This window comes from Bubalus kerabau, chromosome 18 (assembly GCF_029407905.1).
Source record: "Bubalus kerabau isolate K-KA32 ecotype Philippines breed swamp buffalo chromosome 18, PCC_UOA_SB_1v2, whole genome shotgun sequence".
NCBI lineage: Eukaryota > Metazoa > Chordata > Mammalia > Artiodactyla > Bovidae > Bubalus > Bubalus kerabau.
The window spans coordinates 54,328,307-54,343,849 of NC_073641.1; the positions used below are offsets into that span (position 1 = coordinate 54,328,307).

A 15,543-nucleotide genomic window follows, 5' to 3' on the forward strand; every position below is an offset into this window, starting at 1 on the left:
AGATGGCACCACCCTTATGGCAGAAAGTGAAGAGGAACTCAAAAGCCTCTTGATGAAAGTGAAGGAGAGTGAAAAATTTGGCTTAAAGCTCAATATTCAGAAAACGAAGACCATGGCATCTGGTCCCATCACTTCATGGGAAATAGATGGGGAAACAATGGAAACAGTGTCAGACTTTATTTTTTTGGGCTCCAGGATCACTGCAGATGGTGACTGCAGCCATGAAATTAAAGATGCTTACTCCTTGGAAGAATAGTTATGACCAACCTAGATAGCATATTGAAAAGCAGAGACATTACTTTGCCAACAAAGGTCCATCTAGTCAAGGCTATGGTTTTTCCTGTGGTCATGTATGGATGTGAGAGTTGGACTGTGAAGAAAGCTAAGCACTGAAGAATTGATGCTTTGGAGCTGTGGTGTTGGAGAAAACTCTTGAGAGTCCCTTGGACTGCAAGGAGATCCAACCAGTCCATTCTGAAGGAGATCAGCCCTGGGATTTCTTTGGAAAGAATGATGCTAAAGCTGAAGCTCCAGTACTTTGGCCACCTCATGTGAAGAGTTGACTCATTGGAAAAGACTCATGCTGGGAGGGATTGAGGGTAGGAGGAAAAGGGGACAACAGAGGATGAGATGGCTGGATGGCATCACCAACTCGATGGACATGAGTTTGAGTGAACTTCAGGAGTTGGTGATGGACAGGGAGGCCTGGTGTGCTGCAATTCATGGGGTTGCAAAGAGTCGGACACGACTGAGTGACCGAACTAACTAACTAAGCCATGAACTTGCCATGATTCCATGAAGCAAAATTATATCACTTCAGGAAATAGATTAGTTTGACATTTTTATGTAATGAATTTTTTAAAAATTATATATACAGAGAATATCTGATTAATACCTTGTTTATTACTAAGCTAAAGCAGAACATAATATGTAACCATGACAAAACATGTCACTTCATCCAATACTGTACACCCTCTCAACAAAGCAGACTATTTTCTTTTGGCGGGGGGGAGAACTGTGCAGATACAAGTGTGTAAAAGTTTGCTGGAAAAATGACCAAGCAATGACCAAGCCTTTCAGTAAGAATCTTTTTAACTTTTATTACTTAACAAACTAATCAGAGCTCTAGATTCTGATGATAGAAAGCCAATTAAATTATCCATATGCATTTGTAGGACATTTTACTCTCTGTCTTTGCATTATCTCAGGGAAAGCAAAGTTTATAGACAAATAACTCCTAAAAACTTAAGGAAATGATCTTCAGTGAGATAATAATTTCTGTTAAATATAGCACTTACCAAGAAATAATTATTTTAATAATTCTCTAGTTTTGCTTCAGTAAAATAAGTGCATAGCAGATAGACTAAGCATTTTCCATATTCCATACTTGCTCTTCCAAGATTCTCACCTGCAGTACCCAGCATTCAGAATCCATTTTATCCTGTTCCTGAACAATTCTTATCTATGTTGAAATTCACTCACATTCTCAGTCCCACCTTCCATAAAATTATGATGTCTCTTTACTTTCATTGTTTTTGTTTTTCTCTTATTTTTTTTTTTTTTTAAATTGTGAAAGTTCAGTAACACATTTACAGGAGATTTGAAAAATACAAAACAAACATACATAAGGTTTTATAATATATTACAATTACTTTTAAGTAGATAAAGATTTTTAGATGAGTGATCACATCATCATGATTATCTGTGTCATGAATATAATTTTTGTATAATTCTTCTGTGTATTCTTGCCACCACTTCTTAATATCTTCTGCTTCTGTGAGGGCCACACCATTTCTGTCCTTAATTGTGTGCATTTTTGCATGAGAAGTTCCCTTGGTATCTCTAATTTTCTTGAAGAGATCTCTAGTCTTTCCCATTCTATTGTTTTCCTCTATTTCTTGCATTGATCGCCGAGGAAGGCTTTCTTATATCTCCTTGCTATTCTTTAGAACTCTGAATTCAAATTGGCATATCTTTCCTTTTCTCCTTTGCCTTTCACTTAACTTCTTTTCATAGCTTTTTGTAAGGCCTCCTCAGACAACCATTTTGCCTTTTGGTATTTATTTTTCTTGGGGATGGTCTTGATAACTACCTCCTGTACAATGTCATGAACCCCCATCCATAGTTCTTCAGGCACTCTGTCTGTCAGATCTAATCCTTTGAATCTATTTCTCACTTCCACTGTATAGTCATAAGGAATTTGACTTAGGTAATACCTGAATGGTCCAGTGTTTTTCCCTACTTTCTTCAATTTAAGTCTGAATTTGGCAATAAATTACAAATCTTAAAAGCTATGTCAAATTTTAATAGATCATGCTATTAAAGTGCTGCACTCAATAAGCCAGCAAATTAGGAAAACTCAGCAGTGGCAACAGGACTAGAAAAGGGTAGTTTTCATTCCCATCCTGAAGAAAGATAATGCCATCTTTGGATGGCATATCAATTGCATTAATCTCACACACTAGCAAAGTGATGCTCAAAATTTTCCAAATGAGGCTTCAACAGTATGCGAACCAAGAACTTCCAGATGTTCAAGCTGGTTTTATAAAAGGCAGAGGATTATAGATTAAATTGCCAACATCCATAGGATCATAGAAAAAGTAAGAGAGTTCCAGGAAAACATCTATTTCTCCATTATTGACTACACCAAAGCCTTTGACTGTGTGGATCACAACAAATTTTGGAAAATTCTTAATGAGATGGGAATACCAGTCCATCTGACCTGCCTCCTGAGAAATCTGTGTGCAGGTCAAGAAGCAACAATGAGAACCAGACATAGACCAGTGGACTGGTTCTACATTGGGAAAAGTAGTACGTCAAGGCTGTATATTGTTTCCCTGTTTATATGCAGAGTACATCACGCAAAATGCTGGGGCAGATGAAGCACAGGTTGGAATCAAGACTGCCTGGAAAAATATAAATAATCTCAAATATGCAGATGACACCACCATTATGGCAGAAAGTGAAGATGAACTGAAGATCCGCTTGATGAAAGTGAAAGAGGAGAGTGAAAAAGCTGGCTTAAAGCATAACATTCATAAAACTAAGATCATTGCATCCATCCCCATCACTATGACCAACCTAGACAGCATATTAAAAAGCAGAGACATTACTTTCCTAGCAAAGTTCTGTCTAGTCAAGGCTATGGTTTTCCAGTGGTCATGTATGGATGTGAGAGTTGGATCATAAACAAACTGAGCACAGACAAATTGATAATTTTGAACTGTGGTGTTGGAGAAGACTCTTGAGAGCCCCATGGGCTGCCAGCAGATAAATCAAGTCAATCCAAAGGAAATCAGTCCTGAATATTCATTGGAAGGTCTGATGTTGAAGTTGAAACTCCAATACTTTGGCCACCTGATGCGAAGAACCGACTCATTGGAAAAGACCCTGATTCTGGGAAAGATTGAAGACAGGAGGAGAAGGGGACAGCAGAGGATGAGATGGTTGGATGGCATCACCAACTCGATGGACATGAGTTTGAGCAACCTTCAGGAGTTGCAGATTGACAGGGAAGTCTGGTGTGTGGCAGTCCATGCCGTTGCAGAGTTGGATAGGAGTGAGCTACTGAACTGACTGAATCAGTGATGCTATCCAATCATCTCATCCTTTCTGTACCTTATCCTCCTCCCTTAAATAATTTGTTTAAATTATTACATTAAACAAATGTAATCATTTGCTTATATTTTCTGTGTATATGTGTACATGTTTTGTTCACTTTGAAATGTTTTTGCAGGTTTGCGTCCTTGGACAGCCCATTCTCAGACAGAGATTGATGGCCAAGAAATGTGTTAGATCAATGCACAAGTGCTTTTGTGATCAATATTGGTCTAGAAGGGAAAAAATCTACTAGTGGGAGATGGAGAATCTGGGCTGTCTTTAGTCCTGAGAAAGCCTCTGCTGATCTTGTAGGGTACTCTGAAGCTAAGACATTCTAAATACATAGTTGAGGTTGGTGAGTGGGCTGGTATAGAAAAAAAATATTCTGAATCTCAACTGGAAATTTTAAGCTTATTAACATATATGAAACATATGTCAATCTAGATGATGCAAATATCATACAATCATATCTGTTCCTTTGGTGTACGTATGGAGTCTCTTTACCTCAGTACTTAGTTAAATGAATTCTATAATAAAAGCAGTAAAGTTACTTAATGATAAGTGTCAGGCCATAATTGAGTCTCAATAAACACTAACATTTATTAGTTTTCAGAGGTGAAATCATAGTTTCAATTTTGCTGATTAGTAATAAAATTATTATTTTTATGTTCTTAATATCATCTAACATTTTAGTTTTTATGGAGATTGTACTTTAAATTCATTGTAAAACAGTCATACTACCAGACAAAGAAATGTTACAATGCAGTCTCATACACGTGAATTTATTTATTTACAAATCATATATATTAATCATATCTGTATGATAACATTAAAAACAAATATTAATCAAAATTAAATGTTTATCACTTAAATTTTCTCATGATACAACTTTGATGTGAAAAATCAAAAAACAGAAAACACTGCACTTGCAAAAGCTTGCTGGCAACATCAGGAAATGCAATTAAAGGAAGTAGAAAATTGCCAAACACATTATAAAAACGGTGAACAGATTATAAACATTAGTAGACTGACTTAAAAAGACTACTCCCTTCTTTTTCTCTCTTTTCTTCATTCTGGAATTTTTCTTGCATAAAAGGAAGAATTTCTATAGTTTCTTATTTTCTCATTAAAAAAAAATATCTTTACACTTTATTAAGCTTTTAAGAAAACTCCCCATGTTCAATCTTTTAGCTCCTTCTAATCAAGCTGTACCAACTTTACTGTTCAGCATATCTACTAAGTTTTTTAATGAAGTGATGAAGTTTTTAAATTCCAAGACCTCTAGAAGAATTTTTATAAAGCTAATATTTCTTCAAAAGCTTTTTACTTTAAATAACTTACTAATTTATTACATTAACTGTTTACTCACTTTTATTTTTATGGTTATTGAGATTTTTTCCCTCTGTTTAATAGTGGTGCATTTTCTGATTCTTTTTGTACTTATTTATTACATATAAGAAGGTCTGATTCTTGATATTTGTAGAGAGGTGAGGTTCTTGCTTTTATATGAGGGTTTTGTTGGAGGGAGAGCAGAGTTGACTGACAACATAATGCAGTTCTACAATTAACCACCCTGAGCTGTACAGGGACCCCAACTGCTTTGTAAGACTGTTGTCAGCACCTCAAAGCTCTTCTGAATGGCTCGGACTTCCACAATAGTTTTCACTCCTTCACTGGGATGTGATTTCCTTTCTCTTTTTGGCATTGTTTTGTTTGTTTATCCATTTTCCGGGATCTGTAACCATTTATTTTTTCCTATTATTTATAAACTCTCCAAATTCTAAGGAGGATTCTTTCTGTCTTTGTTTAAGAAAAGATATAATTATATTTTTTTAATGCTTGTAATTTCATGACATCTTTATAAATGTACTTTACCTTCTATCATTAAATTATCAATCTTTATTTGAAACATCTGAAAGTAAAATTAATTCCTACTATAGAAACTGATTTCTATAGAAATCTGAAACTGATTTCAGACCTTCTATTTCTTTTAAGATGTCAGTGAATTTTATTATATAGCATTATTTTAAGAGCATAATGTCTCATTTTATGAGTACAGCATTTTTACTTATAATAATTTATAATATGTTTAATGGAAAAGAATAATATTGCTTCACTTGACAAATACACACCTAGGATTGGTTTTTGTATGTGTTGTATTATTTACACAATGGGAAGATCATCACTAAATATTCAATGTCAAGCTATCTTCAAGACCTACAGAATTCTGCCTTCAAAACATGTTTATTAAATTGTAAATATCAAGAATACAAGATGTAAACAAAGATGAGTCACATAGGTGTGCAGTTATTTAAATCCTTGTTCAGTTCAGTTCAGTAGCTCAGTCGTGTCCGACTCTTTGCAACACCATGAATCGCAGCACACCAGGCCTCCCTGTCCATCACCAACTTCCAAAGTTCACTCAGACTCACGTCCATCGAGTCAGTGATGCCATCTAGACATCTCATCCTCTGTCTTCCCCTTCTCCTCCTGCCCTCAATCTCTCCCAGCATCAGTCTTTTCCAATGAGTCAAGTCTTCACATGAGGTGGCCAAAGTACTGGAGTTTCAGCTTTAGCATCATTCCTTCCAAAGAAATCCCAGGGCTGATCTCCTTCAGAATGGACTGGTTGGGTCTTCTTGCAGTCCAAGGGACTCTCAAGAGTCTTCTCCAACACCACAGTTCAAAAGCATCAATTCTTCGGGGCTCAGCTTTCTTCACAGTCCAACTCTCACATCCATACATGGCCACTGGAAAAACCATAGCTTTGACTAGATGGACCTTAGTTGGGAAAGACATGTTTCTGCTTTTCAATATGCTGTCTAGGTTGGTCATAACTTTCCTTCCAAGGAGTAAGTGTCTTTTAATTTTATGGCTGCAGTCACCATCTGCAGTGATTTTTGAGCCCCAAAAATAAAGTCTGACACTGTTTCCACTGTTTCCCCATCTATTTCCCATGAAGTGATGGGACCAGATGCCATGATCTTCATTTTCTGAATGTTGAGCTTTAAGCCAACTTTTTCACTCTCCTCTTTCACTTTCATCAAGAGGCTCTTTAGTTCTTCACTTTCTGCCATAAGGGTGGTATCATCTGCATATCTGAAGTTATTTATATTTCTCCCAGCAATCTTGATTCCAGCTTGTGCTTCTTCCAGCCCAGCGTTTCTCATGATGTACTCTGCATAGAAGTTAAATAAGCAGGGTGACAATATACAGCCTTAACGTACTCCTTTTCCTATTTGGAACCAGTCTGTTATTCCATGTCCAGTTCTAACTGTTGCTTCCTGACCTGCATACAAATTTCTCAAGAGGCAGGTCAGGTGGTCTGGTATTCTCATCTCTTTCAGAATTTTCCACATTTTATTGTGATCCACGCAGTCAAAGGCTCTGGCATATTCAATAAAGCATAAATAGATGTTTTTCTGGAACTCTCTTCCATGTGGACAGAAACAAATTTCTTATATACCATGGACAATGGATTTTGCCAAAAATCATAACAATGTCTCAATATTTGCTTTGATTTTAAATTAAAATTAAACCATATTTAGATTTTCTTTTTGATATTCTTCTTAAAATTACTCAGTGAATACTTAAGAAACATTTTAACAAATTTCTTTCAGAATATTTGATATAATTAAATTCCTAATGGTTGCATTGTAGTAGAGAATAATTAAATACCATATTCATGGTATTATATGAGACATGGGAAAATGCATGCTACTCATATCTTAAGTTTATTAATATGTTCACCTGCTTCTCTAACTATAGCCTTATAAAATGTTAACACTGTACAAGTATTTTTCCAAAATATTTGTCCCTTCTACCAGCGGAAAAGTAATCTCTAAGTTATGCTCACTAATCACTTTCTCACATATCCTGCGACTCTCAAAATCTTCAGCCTAAGGAGTCATGTAACACCACTGAATCCATGAATTTTGTTAGTTCTCACTGACTTGGAGTACTGTATTTTTTTTAATAGACTTTTTTGCTTTTACTATACTTGCTACTGGGGCCTACAGTAAGGTTTACTCTTTCAGTTCAGAAAGTAGGAATTTAGCAAGTAACATATTAGTTTTATCAGTTTAGTACTGTTTCAAGAATGTCTCCTGAGGGATATAGTAGTAAAACTCCATTAAAATACTCTCATTTACTTTCATGGTAACACTTTTTCGCATTGATTTTCTCAGAACTAGACTTTGCTTTTTTGTTTTTCACTGAGCCTCAGAAATAACTGAAAACAATATGTTTAGTCATCAATCTGTTGTTTAAGTTATATTTGAAGAAAAACCATGTAGAATATGATACAGTGAAGTTTTAGAAATTCTTATTTGTAAGTGCATTCTGATGTACTGGCATTATAAATCTCTGTGCTATATGCAAATATTTGATTACAGTTACACCAATATTCATTTCTTAGAAAAAATAATTTGAAACATTAGAAAAATGTAATTTTTTTTTACAGTAGCACACTATATTTTGGCCACCTGATGCAAAGAACTGATTCACTGGAAAAGACCCTGATGCTAGGGAAGATTGAAGGCAAAAGGAGAAGGCAGTGACAGAGGATGAGATGGTTGGATGGTATCACTGATTCAATGGATATGAGTTTGAACAAACTCCAGGAAATAGTGAAGGACAGGGAAGCCTGATGTGCTTCAGTCCATGGGGTTGCAAAGAGTCTGAAACAACTGAACAGCAACAAATATGGAGATAATTATTTTACACAGGTTACTGTGGTAACATGAAATAATTATTTTACTCAGGTTACTGTTACTGTGGCCAGCCACAGCCACAATCTAATTTTTTAAATACTTTAGTGTCCCAATCCCCTTCATGGATGACAACCTTGTCATGACAAAGGAGCTTGCATAACTCAATGAAGCTCTGAGCCAGGACATGCAGGGTCATCCAAGATGGACGGGTCATAGTGAAGAATTCTGACAAAATGTGGTTCCCTGGAGGAGGGCATGGCAAGCCACTCCAGTATTCTTGCTGCAAGAACTCCATGAACAGCATGAAAGTCAAAAAGATGTGACACCAGAAGATGAGCCCCTCATTTAGAAGGAGTTCAATATGCTACTGGAGAAGATCAGAGGGCAATTACTAATAGCTCAAAAAAGAATAAAGTGATTGTGCCAAAGCAGAAATGATGCTCAGTTGTGGATATGTCTGGTGGTAAAAGCAAAGTCTGATGCTGTAAAGAACAATATTGCATAGGAACCTGGAATGTTAGGTCCATGAATAAAAGTAAATTGGATATGGTCAAGCAGGAGATGGCAGGAGTGAACATTGACATCTTAGGAATCAGTGAACTAAAATGGATTGGAATGGGAAAATTTAATTCAGATGAATGTTGTATCTACTACTGTGGGCAAGAATCCCTTAGAAGAAATAAGTAGCCCTCATAGCCAACAAGAGTCCAAAATGCAGTACTTGGGTGCAATCTCAAAAATGACAAAATGATCTCAGTTCATTTTCAAGGCAAACGACTCAACATCACAGTAATCCAAGTCTATGCCTCAATCACTGATGCTTAAGAAGCTGACCAGTTCTATGAAGATCTACAAGACCTTCTAGAACTAACACCCAAAATATATGTCCTTTTCTTCATAGGTGATTGGAATGCAAAAGAAAGAAGTCAAGAGATACCTAGAATAACAGGTAAGTTTGGCCACGGAGTGCAAAATGAAAAGTGGCAAAGACAAACAGAGTTTTGCCTAGACCGCTCACTGGTAATAGTAAACAGCTTTTTTCAACACAACAAAATTGGTCTCTACACATGGCTATCACCAGATGTTCAATACCGAAATCAGCTCGATTATGTTCTTTGCAGTCAAACACGGAGAAGCTCTATACGAAAAAAAAAAAAAAAAAAAGACCAGGAGCTGACTGTGGCTCAGATAACAAGCTCTTTGTTGCAAAATTCAGATTTACATTGAAGAAAGTCTACTAGACTATTTAGGAACGAGCTAAAACAAACCCTTTATGATTGATTATATAGTTGAGGTGACAGATTAAAGGAATTAGATCTGGTAGGCAGAGTATCTGAAAGGGTATGGATAAAGGTTCATAACATTGAACAGGAATGACCAAATCATCCCAAAGAAAAAGAAATGTAAGAAAGCAAAGTGGTTGTCTGAGGAAATTTTGCAAATAATTGAGAAAAGAAGAGAAGTGAAAGACAAAGAAAAAAGGGAAATATATAGCTAACTGAATGCAGAGTTCCAGAAAACAGCAAGGAGATATAAGAAGGCCTTCTTAAATGGATAATGCAAAGAAATAGAGGAAAACAATAGGATGGGAAAGACTAGATATCTCAATAATAAAATTGGAGATACCAAGGAAACATTTTGTGCAAGGATGGGCACAATAAAGGACAAAAACGGCAAGAACCTAACAGAAACAGAAGAGATTAAGAAGTGGCAAGAATACACAGAAGAACTGTACAAAAAAAGGTATCCTTAACCCAGATTACCACGATGGTGTGGTCACTCACCTAAAGCCATACATCCTGGAGTGTGAAGTTAAGTGGGACTGAGGAAGCATTACTATGAACAAAGCAGGTGGAGGTGATGGAATTTCAGCAGAGCTATTTCAAATCCTAAAAGATGATGTTGTTAAAGTGTTGCAGTCAACATGTCAACAAAATTGGAAAACTCAGCAGTGGTCACAGGACTGAAAAAGGTCAATTTTCATTCTAATGCCAAAGTGTTCAAACTACCCTACAATTGTGTTCATGTCACATGCTAGCAATGTAATGCTCAAATCCTTCAAACTAGACTTCACGAGTATGTGAACTGAGAATTTCCAGATATATAAGCTGGATATATAAAAGGGAGAGGAACCAGAGATTAAATTGCCAACATCCATGGGATCATAGAAAAAAGCAAGAGAATTCCAGAAATAACATATACAGCTGCTTCATTATATATTCTAAAGCCTTTGATTGTGTAGATCACAGCAAACTGTGGAAAATTCTTAAAGAGATGGGAACACAAGATCATCCTATGTCTTCTGAGAAACTTGTTTGCAGGTCAAGAAGCAACATTTAGAACTGGACATGGAACACTGGACTAGTTCAAAAACGGGAAAGGAGAACATCAAGACTGTATATTTCACCCTGTTTATAAACATCGACATCATGCAAAATGCCAGGCTGGATGAAGCACAAGTTGGAATCAAGATTGCCAGGAGAAATGTTAACAACCTCAGATATGCAGATGATATCACTCTAATGGCAGAAAGTGAAGAGCAACTAAAGACCCTCTTAAGAAGGCTGAAAGAGAAGAGTGAAATAGCTAGCTTAAAACTCAACACTAAAAACTAAGATCATGGCTTCTGGTCCCATCACTTGATGGCAAAAAGAAAGGGAAAAAGTGGAAGCAGTGACACATTTTATTTTGAGAGACTCCAAAATCACTGCAGATGGTGACTGCAGCCATGAAATTAAAAGGCATTTGCTCCTTGGAAGGAAAGCTATGACAAACCTAGACAGAGTATTAAAATGCAGAGACATCACTTTGCTGACTAAGGTCCATATGTTCAAAGCTATGGTTTTACCAGTAGTCATGTACAGATATAAGAGTTGGACCATAAAGAAGACAGAGTGCTGAATAATTGATGCTTTTGAATTGTGGTGCTGGAGAAAACTCTTGAAGTCCCTTGGACAGCAATAACATCAAACCAGTCAATCCTAAAGGAAATCAACCCTGAATATTCATTGGACAGACTGATGCTGAAGCTGAAATTCCAATTCTTTGGCTACCTGATGTAAAGAGCAGACTCATTGGTAAATACCCTGATCCTGGGAAATACTGAAGGCAAAAGTAGAAGACGGAGGCAGAGGGTAAGATAGTTACATAGCATAGTTAAATCAGTAAACATAAATTTGAGCAATTTCTGGGAGATAGTGAAGGACTGGGAAACCTGGGGTGCAGCAGTCCATGGGGTCTCAGAGATTTGGATATGATTTAGTGCCTGAACAACAAACAACAGTGTTCCAACTTCCCAAACGTCTCATTTATCATCTCTTCATTGTGACCATTTCCGTCTTAACTTATGTATAAATCTAACTACCAAGATCTGTTCTTGCTTTAAAAAAACAATATATTCATATTTCTTGCAATAATTCTCTGTAGATTTTTTCAACTTAATTTTCCTCTATTAGTGTTATTTCTCTCATTTTATCAAACACATTTTGGAAAATATTGTCAGTGATTTATTTTCAAATTCATTGGCCACATTTTTTCCTTATCTGTCTTGGTCTTCATGAAATGTTTAACACTGTTAATCAAGGAGGCAGAAATCTACCAACAAATATGCTGAGAAAGTTTCCCTCCAAAAGACTGTGCTGCTTTTGAGAGCTGCTCTCCCCCACCAAAGCCATTAGATATAATTAGGAGATACAGAGTCTCCAATTTTTCCATTTCCTTTAGCAACAATCCTGCTGTAATAGGATGAGGCCATCTAATAGTAAAATATGCATTTTAACATATCAATCTGTGTCACAGGAACCTCTCTAAATGCTGAGTTCTATGTGCTAGAGGAGAACCAATAAGAGTGATTTCTGATTTTAAAAACAACCATATCTGTTTTTGGCTAGGCTTCTGGTAATACAGCTGTGAGCTCCAAGCTTCATTGTGAATTATTTAACACCTAGAATCTCTTTGTGTTTTGTGAAAGATAAACTGAATAGAATGTCTTTGTAACCATGTGGAGAGTAGTAAAACATTAAGAAAAATAATTAAAGTAGGACAAGTCTTATGGATGCTTTTGGGAACACAGCGAGTAATATAAATGTTAATTTTCTGCTTCCATTTGTGATTTTCTTTTTTTTTCTTTTTAAAATTTATTTATTTATTTTTGGCTGTGCTGGGTCTTCGTTGCTGTGCAGGCTTGTCTTTAGTTGGGGCGAGTCGGGGCTACTCTCTCTCTCTCTTTTTTTTTTTAAATTTAATTTAATTTTATTTTTAAACCTGAAACACTGTATTAGCTTTGCCAAACATCAAAACGAATCTGCCACAGGTATACATACGCTCCCCATCCTGAACCCTGCACCCTCCTCCCTCCCCACACCATCCCTCTGGGTCGTCCCAGTGTACAGCCCCAAGCATCCAGTATCGTGCTCTCTAGTTGTGGTGCGCAGGCTTTTCATTTCGGCGGCCTCTCTAGTTGTAGATCACAGGCTCTAGGGTGCACAGGCTTCAGCACTTGCAGTTCCTGGGCTCTGGAGCACAGGACTATTAGCTGTGGCACACAGGCTTAGTTGCTCCGTGACACATGAGATCTTCGCTGACCAGGGATCAAAGCTGTGTCTCCTACATTGGCAGGTGGATTCTTTGCCACTGAGCCACCTGGGAAGCCCTATTTGTGATTTTCAAAAGCTGTTTTTCTTTCCTAATTTCTACTTTTTGTGACTTTTCAATACATTGATTCAACAGATTATACAGATCATGTCTAAGTGAATGTTAGATGTTGTATCATAGGATGTTAGAGATATTACAGCATGTTTTTCTTTTCTTGTCTAAAACATATATATGTGTATATTTACATGAGAGTTGGGTAAAGAAAAGATACAAACAATTATGCTGATAAACTGATACTTGCAGAACAAGTGCAATAGTTTATCATAATGTTCAGTAATGAATGTAAATAAATTATTTTCCCAAGAGTCATTCTTGTCTAACATAGCGTAAAAGCTATGGACTTCTCACTTCTTTGTGAGATATCCCTCATGGCAGAAACTTAATGAATTAAGAAGCAATTAGGACCATTCTTCAGAAATGGTAAATAAATAGAAATTCTTAATCTAGGAGAAATCTCATTATGCTATTTTTTTCAGAATTATTACTCAAAGTAATTCTTAAAAGGAAAATGGAAAGGATTACAGTCAGGTGTAGGTTGTATTTAAGTGTTGTATAGAGAAATTTAAGTTGGAAGAAAGAGAGAAAAAGAGAGATTCATGTTGACATAGTTAAATACAAGACATGTAGTGACTGGTTTTCACACATATCTCAAATCTTCAGAGACTCCTCCAAACTTTCCATCTTATCTAGATTTTTATTTGCCTTATTTTTCTACATCAAACTTTTTATTATCTGCAAAACTATATTTTATTTGTTCATTACATATCTCACTCTTCAAATGCATATTCAAAGACATTACAAAATTAGCCTTTTATTGCTCACTTTCCAACACTTATCATAATGTGTAGTAGATAGAAAACAACCAATCAACATTTGTAGAAAGAATAAGCAAATTGAAGTAGTGGCAGACATGAATAAAATTTGCAAATTTTCATTAGTTTGGGGAGTTACAGAAGAAGTTAAATTATCTCTTGGCCTTTAAGATAAAGATGGATAAGCATGGAGATAAAAAAAAATTAATGTCTCAAAGCTAAGTAAAAGCTTTATTAACTATATGTTTCCAAGATTAGGAGAAAACAAGTAATATTTGTATTCAAAGGGTTCTTTCTCTTCCAAAAACCAACAATAAGTCCACATCAATTTGAGTAAACAGATCCAAGAGAAAGAGGATAAAGAGTAATAAATTCCAACTTTAAATAATGTTGATATTTGACCAAATGAACCTCAGGTTTTGGCATTTATTAAGTGGTCTGTTCTTTATTCACAAAACTGCCTATCTATGTGTTCTCTATATATGAAAGTATATATGAAAATGAAGTCACTCAGTCGTGTCCAACTCTTTGCGGCGCCATGGACTGTAGCCTACCAGGCTCCTGCCTCCATGGGATTCTCCAGGCAAGAGTACTGGAGTGGGTTGCCATTTCCTTCTCCAGGGGATGTTCCCAACCTAGGGATCGAACCCAGGTCTCCAGCATTCCAGGCAGACGCTTTAACCTCTGAGCCACCAGGGAAGCCCAAAATAAGGTTAGTAGTGATGAAAGAAATTTTCACATATTGAGGTTATTTGGCTTACACATGGCTTGACTTGAACTTTATGCTACTAGCACACTCTGTCTTCAGTTCAGTTCAGTCGCTCAGTCGTGTCTGACTCTTTGTGACTCAATGAACCACAGCATGCCAGGCCTCCCTCTCCATCATCAACTCCCGAAGTCCACCCAAACCCGTGTCCGTTGAGTCGCTGATGCCATCCAACCATCTCATCTTCTATCGTCCCCTTCTCTTCGTGCCCTCAATCTTTCCCAGCATCAGGGTCTTTTCAAATGAGTCAGCTCTTCGCATCAGGTGGCCAAAGGACTGGAATTTCAGCTTCAGCATCAGTCCTAACAATGAACATCCAGGACTGATGTGCTTTAGGATGGACAGGTTGGATCTCCTTGCAGTCCAAGGGACTCTCAAGAGTCTTCTCCAACAACACAGTTCAAAACCATCAATTCTTCGGTGCTCGGCTTTCTTTATAGTCCAACTCTTACATCCATACATGACCAGTGGAAAAATCATAGCCTTGACTACACGGACCTTTGTTGACAAAGTAATGTCTCTGCTTTTTAATATGCTGTCTAGGTTGGTCATAACTTTCCTTTCAGGGAGTAAGTGTCTTTTAATTTCATGGCTGCAATCACCATCTGCAGTGATTTTGGAGCCCATAAAAATAAAGTCAGCCACTATTTCCACTGTTTCACCATGTATTTGCCATGAAGTGATGGGACTGGATGCCATGATCTTAATTTTCTGAATGCTGAGCTTTAAGCCAACTTTTTCACTCTCCTCTTTCACATTCATCAAGATGCTCTTTAGTTCTTCTTCACTTTCTGCCAGAAGGGTGGTGTCATCTGCATATCTCAGGTTATTGATATTTCTCCCAGCAATGCTGATTCCAGCTTGTGCTTCATACAGCCCAGCGTTTCTCATGATGTACTCTGCATAAAAGTTAAATATGCAGGGTGACAATATACAGCCTTGACGTACTCCTTTTCCTATTTGGAACCAGTCTGTTGTTCCATGTTCAGTTCTAACTGTT

At 36.7% G+C, this 15,543-nt stretch overlaps 1 non-coding gene across 1 annotated transcript; it reads right to left on the reverse strand.

Moving 5' to 3' along the window:
* Window positions 1-14,404: 14,404 nt before the first annotated feature.
* On the reverse strand, window positions 14,405-14,476 carry TRNAS-GGA (transfer RNA serine (anticodon GGA)). Its single transcript has one exon. It is a non-coding gene; the product is annotated as a tRNA-Ser (tRNA).
* Window positions 14,477-15,543: the final 1,067 nt, after the last annotated feature.